At 38.0% G+C, this 9,419-nt stretch overlaps 1 non-coding gene across 1 annotated transcript; it reads left to right on the top strand.

Annotated features, from left to right (window-relative positions):
- The first annotated feature begins 364 nt into the window (after positions 1-364).
- Positions 365-575, top strand: LOC129075308 (small nucleolar RNA U3). Its single transcript, XR_008529616.1, has one exon. It is a non-coding gene; the product is annotated as a small nucleolar RNA U3 (small nucleolar RNA).
- The last annotated feature ends 8,844 nt before the right edge of the window (positions 576-9,419 follow it).

Raw genomic sequence — 9,419 nt, 5'->3', positions numbered from 1 at the left:
TCTTCCCAACTGTCTGAAAATTAAGTATTTTAAAGCAATTTTTCATTATCTGATTCAGAGAGGCTGCTGACTGGACAAGAGGACCCATGTCTTCCGTGATATATAATGAATCCAGAGTAGTCTACTCAGAAAGTCTATTGGAATTTGAGGATTTAAACATTGGTAGATTTGGGAAAGTTTCTCTCTAAAATGTGGAACTAATTATTTAGGAAAATATTTCCATATTTATCAGATAACAAGTGAAATTGCAAGCTATAATATAGGCTGTTGTCATGCTCAAGGGAGTCAAACTCACTAGAGAGGTAAAAGTAGGTTTAACCTAGGAGAATACACCCGACACTTAAAAGTATGACACTATGAGTAGAAGACTATACTTTCAGGGATCATTTCTATAGTTCGTTGCTAGAGAAGTTTCTCTGATCGTATAGAGTACCCGAAACCATGAGGAAGAGGTGCAGTGTTCTCTCTTGACCGTGAAGCCGGCTTTTGGTGTTGCTTTTGCAACTGCCAATAGCCATTGATGATTGTTCTTCTCCTTTGGAAGAGTAAGAGGGAGAGAATGCAGTCTGAGTGGTAAGAAAACAAACAAACAAAAAAAGACCAGGAGTAGAAGAAAGAGTTTCCGATTATTGCAACTTCTTCATGAACAGGCTGAACTCCATCCATGCTGACATGCTGTTGCCTATTTTATCTGCTGTTAGTTTAATGGATGCTCTGCCCAGAAGGTAGCTGGCAGTGCAAAAATGCCAGCAATGTGAATGGCGGAATTAGTGGTTATTTTCCCCACTGGAGGGGTCACAGTTTGTTCTCTACTTGAAGCAACTGATCACTTGCTCCCTTAAAGAGCTTTACCTAAATGGTGGGTGTGGAACTCCCATGTTTTCCAAAGTGTGGTGCCCAAGTCATGACTTAGACGGGAGAGCTCTGTGGCTTATAAACACAACATTAAAAAATATTAAATCATATCATAAATTACTCCTGTTCCAATTATATTTTACTCTTGATTAAGAGAGAATGTCAATGATGATAACATGCCTCAAACACCTAATGTTTTCTTTTTTTCTAACTTTATTTTTATTGCTGACACTGTTACAGATGTCTCCATTTTTTAAACTACCTTTAAAAAAACCTGTGCTTTGTAACAGGTGTCAAGTTCAGAGCCCTCCTGTAGGCATCAGTGCTCCGTCAGAATGTGGTCACATTGTTTTCCTTTTATAGTAGTGTATTTATGGTATCTCTCTCTTTCTGGCAAATAAATTGGTTTTACATACATGGTAGTAACAGATATAAATTAAAATAAAATTTTCAAATTAATAAAATGACTAAATTACTTTTAAAATAAAGCTTAAATAACTTAGGTAAGTTATACATGGTTAGTAGATATGGCAAAAAAAATGAAGAGGTAAAGAGGTGATGAAGGTTGACAAAACTTGTTTTATTAAGTAAAGAATATGACCTTTAGAATTTTAAACCTGGTTTTATCATGTACTAATTGTGTGACCCTGGGCAAAGTCACCTAATCTGAGTCTCAGTTTCCAATTCTGTATCATAGGAATTAAAATAATTTTGATCTCATGAGGTTAGTATGAAGGATAAATATTAAGAATAGCATGTAATCAAAGCCTAGTGAAGGTCATGATAGTTGAAAACAAATAGATAATGAAATTACAGAGCGAAAATACCTGTGTGATGAAAGATGAAAAGCAGCAATGAATGCTTCAGCCTTATCCAAGGCACACAGAGTCAGCGCCAGATGCAACACAATTAAACTGAACAGTCCCTAGTGTTACAAGAAAATCCTCACTGACAATTACCCAAACAAATCCATTGGCATGGAAATCCGGAGAGCTTTAAACCAAAGCATGCATCTCTTTAGGGCCTCTTAAACTATTTTTATTGCTATCTAAATTTTTTACATCCAGCAACACCAGTAACACAATCAGCAAGAATACTACCGGAAAGTCAGATTGTTCCTACAACCTGCCAACTTTGCATTCAGGTCAGCTTGGTCTAATTCATTGTAGCAATCACATGGGTGGCCACTGTATACCACGTACTAGCAGGGGTGTCCAACCTGTGGCCCGTGGGCTGCATGCAGCCCAGGGTGGCTGTGAATGTGCCCCAACACAAAATTGTAAAGTTACTTAAAACATTATGAGAATTGTGTGTTGCAGTGTATTTAATGTGTGGCCCAAGACAACTCTTTGTCTTCTTGTGTAGCACAGAGACACCAAAACGTAGGACACCCCTGAGTCGTACTGTATGAGATTGTGAACGTGGACCAAAGAGGACTGGCACAGTTCATGTCCTCACACATTTATAGCTTCTATCAGCATTTATTTGGCTAAGTGCTAAGCATTCTATGATCAAGAAAGTCCTACTTAATATCCAAGACCATTGTATTCCCCCATTTGTTTACTGAATGGATTTGCAAACACATTGTGTACTTCACAAACAGTAGGTGCATACTTTGTGGCCAACAGATTAATGGTCATTGGGATGAAATGATGACAGGGTAGGATTCTAGACAGAAACCTGACTGGCTCCTTTCAGAACTGCAATATAATGTCCACGCCATGGGAACAAAGTTGAGGCCAAGATTAGGTCCTACTTCTTCAGCAAACATCACTTTCAGATGACAATGCATATACATGTACGTCTGGCTACACTCTTAGATGGAAAATTCTTTTTGACAAGGTATGAGCTAAGCCCTGGGTTTAGGTAATCTGAGTTGATTAAGATTCACAGCTGATATCTTCAAAGAGAGCTCTAATATTTGAAGAACTTTGTTTCCTCCCAAAATTTCTATCCATACCCTTTAAGTCATTTTTTACAGAGTGAAGCAAAAGTAGATTCACAATTGTGAGTACACCAAACACAGAGTTTATTTTTGTATTATTTATTAATTAATGTAGTGTTTTTCCATAGGAACGACTGTAAACCTATTTTGCCCCACCCTGCACTTGCAAACAAGTGAGGCAAATTAAAACAAAGGAGAATGTGCTTCATTTCCATATTACCAGGCACCAGTTTTCTGGCTGTGATGCTAGTTTCCAGAAAAGAGGAAGATGCTGTTCTCCCCTGCCCTGTGCCTCCTGTTCCACACAAGTTAGGATTGCTGTATTTTGCTACAGTTATTGAAGTTTCCCCATTATTAATAGCTGTGATCCTAGTCTCCTTCTCAGACTAATGTGATCCACTCCTGTGGAAATCCTTGGCCACTTGGGAGAAAAAAATATATTCTCTACCCCAATTCAGGTTATGCATGGGATATTCTCCGTGGCATGTTTTTCATTTTAGCTTGAACCAAATAAGATAAACGATGGTAGATAGAGGAGACCTGACTTGGGGTGATGAATACCCAATACAGTGTACAGATGATGTGTTGTAGAATTGTACACCTGAAAACTGCATAACTTTGTTAACCACTGTCAATAAAATGGAAAAAAGAGGAATATAAGCTGAGAAAAACCCCAATATATTACATCATTCCACTAAATGCCTAAAACTTCTTATGGCCAAAGTTCTTTAAGAATATGAAAGATGGCAGTGGGTCTGGGGGAAGACACCCTTCCCTCTCTCATTGGCCTAGGAGCTTACCTCTGCAGGGTCTTTCTTCATCAGTGGTCATTTTGGTGGACTGGGCTAGGAGAACCCTGCAGTTGATGCCAAATGCAATGTGAACTTGGAGACTTGGGCACTGACTGCCTTTGTGGCCACCATTTCCTCTCTTAAGTGGAGATAGTAAGAGTGTCTAGTTAGCAGATTTGTGATTATTGCACTCACAAGTACAACACTTTATCAAGAGGTTTTTGAATTAAGGAGTTTAAAATAGATATAACACCTAGAACACATTCTAAAATGAGCAATTTCAGTTATCTAAAAGTATGTCAGAAAAGTAAATATTCATTTTTTCCTTTCTTTTAAGAATTTGTGAAAGTAAAATTTGAATTTTTCATTAGACCTCCAAGTTCATTTCATAGTATATTGGTTTCAAGAATTAGACATAGAACTGGTCATCTTATCTTAGCACATAGTGAGAAAAGGAAGCCATATACCATTATGGGAAGCAGGTACAAACCTTTATGTTCCCCTGTGGATATATGAGTGGAACTTCTAGAGCATGAAGACAAAGGTTTTGGGACTAGGGTGATCTTACGTATCACTTTGTGCTTTGAATATGGTGGCAAGATGTTGCCTTCATATTGGACGTTGCCAAATACAAAAATATTTCATTTTCTATAAGAGTTAGTATTCTTTTAAATACCTGACTTCATGGATGGAGCTAGAGAGCATTATGCTAAGTGAAATAAGCCAGGGGGTGAAAGACAAATACCATATGATCTCACCTATAAGCGGAACCTAACCAACAAAACAAAGATGCAAGGAAAATAAGACCAGCAACACTGAAAGAAAAAGAAACCAACAGAGACAAGAGGGAAGGAGAGAAGGGTGGGCAGGGGAAAAGGAAGGGAAGGGGCAAGTCAAGGAACATATAGCAAGGACTCATTGACAAAGCCAAAGTGGGGAAGGATTGAGGGAGGGAGAGGGGGAGGGGCAGGGGAAAGTGGTGGGGGGAAGGCAGAGACAAATGTATTTGGAAAAATAAATAAATTAATTTAAAAAACACAAAAAACACCTGACTTCATACTATAAATAGACTTTCAAGATATATCATCATCATCTTTAGAATAAATTAATCCAGGAAAAATGATTATCATTTCAAAAATTTTAAAAATTTGCTGCTATTGGCTTAAAGTGGTAGTAAGTTTTCTTAATTACTTTAAAGTCTTACTGGATCTAGCTCAGACACTTGTAATGAGCTCCTAAGTGTATTCCTCTTTTTTTTCATTCAGTCCTTACTCACCACCAATGGTATTTATCTTTCTAAAGCTCAACTCTTCTTTGCCATTTCCTACCTAGAAATCCTCAATATGACTTTAATTTTTTAAGAAAACAGACAATCACTTTCCAGGTGGCATTGGAAACCATCTATAGTCCAACATCATTTTGCTTTTCTGCATATTTTGTATATAAAAATTCTTAATATATTTACCTCATTCTTCCTTCTGTGGGCTACTTTTGGAATATAACTTCCATGTAAATTATTTTATTATGTTATGTTACATGTGCACAAAATGTTGAAGATGAACATTAGAGGGAAAGTTGACAATATGGAAACTTATATGAAACATCTCAATATAATATTATAGTAATATAAAACAGTAAATATAAATGGAAGTACCATACAGTTTTAATCCACCTAAGATGTCCAAATCAACACAAGAATAGAGTTCAGAAATATCAGAAGGACAATAGAAGGAATGTTGCATTTTAGAATTAGACCTGTGTCTTCCTGCAAATTCCTTCCCCAAACTTGCTTTTCCTCTCTTCCTAAGCAGTCAAACAACTCACTGTATTGATAGGGCACTTGTAAAGCACTTAACACAGAACAGTATGTAAATTCACACTAAATAATGCATAATGCTTACAGGAATCTACTTCCCAACTTGCTGCAGCTAGCATCGCATGCAAGCAAAATGAGGACAACCAGAAGAAAAAAACCAGATGCAGTTTTTTTTTTTTAAAGCGAAAATAGAATAATGTGCATTTTTAATGTTGTAGACTTACATGCCATAGCTAGAGGCTGTATTTATTTCATTTAACTCATTTAATTCAAGTCTGTATGGAGGGCAAGTGAAAGTTTTAGAAGAATAATTAATGTAGTGGGTTATTGCTTAACCTATTTTTTAATGGAAATTTGTAGTGGAACAATGACATAATGAAATGAGTTGATCAGAGTAAATTCTTGATATGCTATCTGATAAACGTTTATGGAGAGTTCTTTGGTGCCACTGAGATTCAACCTCTCATCTCTGAGGCATGGAACTGAGACCTTCCTGAAAAGTTAGAGTGCAGTTGCTCATGGTTCATTCATTCACAGAAGGAATATTTACCAAGTACTTACCATACTCCAGACACTGTGAATGGCATTTGGGATATATATAGTGAGTAGAACTGAACATATTCCTTGACCTTGTAAAGCTCATACTTCAGGTCAGGAGAGACACACAATGTATAAACATCCAAGAGTCGTGCTGTAAATGGCAGAAAGGTAGTTCTCTAAGAACATATGGCACTGCCTGCTTGACACTAGGGGTCATAGGAAGCATCTTCAAGGAAGGGAAACTTTGGCTGATATCTCCAAAATGACAAGTTACCCAGAGAAGAGAGATAGTTAAGAACGGAGTGGTACTTTGAATAATGGCCCCATATGTAGTCACATACGAATTCCTGGAACCAGCAAATTTGTTACTATACTTGGCAAAGAGGACATTGCCAATGTAACAAAGTTAAAGGTCTTGGGATTATTAGGTTGGACCCAATGCAATCACAAGGTCTTTCTAAGAGGAGGCAGATAGTTTGGAGTCAGAAGAGACAACCTGATGAGGGAAGCACAGCGATGAGATTGCTGGCTCCGAAGGGGGAAGAGGACCATGAGCCCAGAATGCGAGAACCTTCTAGAAGCTGAAAAAGGCAAAGAGAAAAATTCTGCACTCTTCTCTAGAGGCTTCAGAAGAAATGCGGCCCTGCTAATACCTTGATTTTTAAGACTTTTGACCTCCAAAACTGTAAGATAATAAATGTTTGCTCTTTGCAGCCAACAAGCTTGTGGCGATTTGTTATAGCAACAATAAGAACTTTCACTTTGCGGGACAATGTCCAACCAGCTGAGCCATACTAGTCAGGGCAAGATTTCATTATTTTTTATGGCTGAATACTATGTTGTTATATATATGCCACATTTTCTTTATCCATTTATCTGTTGATGGACACTTAGGTTGCTTCCATATCTCGGCTATTCTTTTCAACTTAGTGTTTTCATTTTCTTTGGATAAATACCCCAAAGTGGAATTGCTGGGTCATGTGGTAATTCTGTTTTTAATTTTTTGAGGAAGCTTCATACTGTTCTTCACAGTGGCTGCACCAGTTGCCATCCCACCAACAGTGCACAAGGTTTCCCTTTTCTTCACATCCTCACCAACGCGTATTCTGTTTCTCTAGCAGGGGATACTAAATAATAATTGCATTATCTTAAATGTTAGAGAGAATTAAAGATCATTATTTCAAACACACACTCTCTCTCCTCCCCTCTCCTAAATATCTGTCTTCATCTTTACTTATTTTGCCACTTACCACGGTGAATATTCTTCCAAGTACCTCCATGACCCATGTTTCTCAATCTACTCAGATGTCTACGCAAATATCACGTTATCAGTCTAGGCTCCTTCCTGTGTCATCGTATATGTCTATCAACTTGCCCTTCATTATTTATAATTACTTTTGAAATATGAAACATCATGTGTCTGTTTATTTATGTTATGCATTATTTATTCATTACTTGTTAACCCCACAAGAATGCAAATATTACAACACGCATACACACAAACAAATGTTATATGCAAATAAATAGGCATTTTGTGGACCTTGCCTTGGGGATACGCGAATGAATACACAGACTACATTGTGGCGAATATTGTTTTCTAAGTATTTCTATGAATTAAATATGGGTTTTATAGTTTGCAAAATAAAAATACTGAAACTTGTTTCTACATCATTTGGATATTATAGAATTTTCAGAGTCATGACAAATACTGTTTCATTCAGCTTAAATAATTTCATAGGATATAGGCTTTTAATGTATTTATAATGAACACACAATATTAATAAGGGGGTTCTGCTTGCAAAATGTATTTAGTCTTTCTCAGTAATTGTTTGTCATCATGAATTAACTGATCAATCTGACACAATTACAAAATAACAGAGAAACTTTTCTACATGGCACAAATGTAGGAAGTCCAAAATATAAACCGCATTGGGCTGTGTAATAAGGGTTGTCTGCTGGATTATAAATGGCTACATGTATTTTTCTTCCCTTCAGAGACTGAAATTTTTAGATAACTTAATATAGGAGTATGAGTTTAGAAGATAATTTCAGCCTCTCTCCACCTGTGATTACCTGCCAGGCACATAAGAAGACAGTGGAAGTCTCCGCCAGCACCCAACGCAAGTGGAGGCAGCTGGGTTGCGGCACTGGAATATCTGGCGAGGCGATGTTGTGAGTGTAATCAGGCCTGGCCTACTATGCCTAAGCATAAGGAATATTAATAGCTGACGTTGCGCATGGAAAGAGGAGAACGCGATTTTGGCTTTGACACACGTCTGGTTGCTATTAATGTCATGTTTATAAGAAGAAGGCATTTTCCCAGGTGGAAGAAGATGGAGTAATTGGACTGATTTAAATGTTCTCATCTCCCTTTGATTTGTCTGTCATGTTCACTTGACCTTGCATCCAGTCATCGAACTTTATAGGTATGCAGTGCAGGCACTACTTAACCTAAATTAGAGACAGGTAAATTAGGTTTCAGAGGAGTACGGTGAGAACCTATTTAAATTGAAAAAGAAAAAAAAGAGAGACTTAAAAAAGTGAATGTAATGTACCTAACTAATGCAATATGTCATTTCCAGAAAGAGTGAAAGAAAATGGCCCATTGTATGGACTTTTAATTCAGACAAACGCGCATTTGAATACTAGCCCCACTGCTCACTCCTGTAGGCTCTGTTCCTAAGACTCTCGGAAACTTATTTAATCATTACAACAACCCCATGGGATTGGTACAAAGATTTATTTCCTGTTTTTTTCCCCAAATGAATTCAGTAAGATAATTGCATTTAGGTTATTGATCATGTGATTTAATAAACTCAGCAAATGCTCATTGAACACACACTATAGGTTATATATCATTATGTATATAGGAGTCGCAAAGATTAATAAAGTACAGTTTCTGTCCCAGAGAATCTAGCAATCCAGTGGGGAAAAGTGCTATAGGCAGATAATTTGCCAGTTGGCAAAATGTATGAAGAGCTGGGAACACAGGATTACATCCTTACCAAGTCTGTGACCCCCATCAAGGCTCCCTGGTGGAGACGACCCGGGGAATATACCTTAAAAAATTTGTAGGATTTACCCATACTGGATGCTGTCTTTGGCACTAGCTTATTTCTGGGGGTGCGGGGGAGGGGGCAGGAATCTAAGTCTAAGGTTTGGGGGGAAAAAAAGCAGTAGGAGGAAAATTGACATAAAATAGAACCGAGAGCTGGCTTTTTATGCGATTAATCCACGGGATGGTGCAGACTGTCGGAGAGGAGACCTCTAAGGCACCCTACACCCTTAACAGGAAACCACAGGCAGGCTTTCTGTGCAAAGCCTCTAATCCTATTGATCCCGCCTGAAAAGCAGCGAGGCCGGTCAGCGACGCAGAAGGGTGGCGACGCGCAGCCGGTGCACACGGCGGGCGCTGCGCGCTTCGGAAAACTTAATCACGTAACCTTCTTCATTACTCACGAAATCACTCGCT

The sequence above is a fragment of the Pteronotus mesoamericanus genome, unplaced genomic scaffold (genome assembly GCF_021234165.1).
Source record: "Pteronotus mesoamericanus isolate MK-2021 breed Mesoamerican mustached bat unplaced genomic scaffold, CSHL_Meso_final contig_52, whole genome shotgun sequence".
Classification (NCBI taxonomy): Eukaryota; Metazoa; Chordata; class Mammalia; order Chiroptera; family Mormoopidae; genus Pteronotus; species Pteronotus mesoamericanus.
Note: the sequence above shows the minus strand (reverse complement) of the source record. Positions and strands in the feature narration are given on the sequence as shown.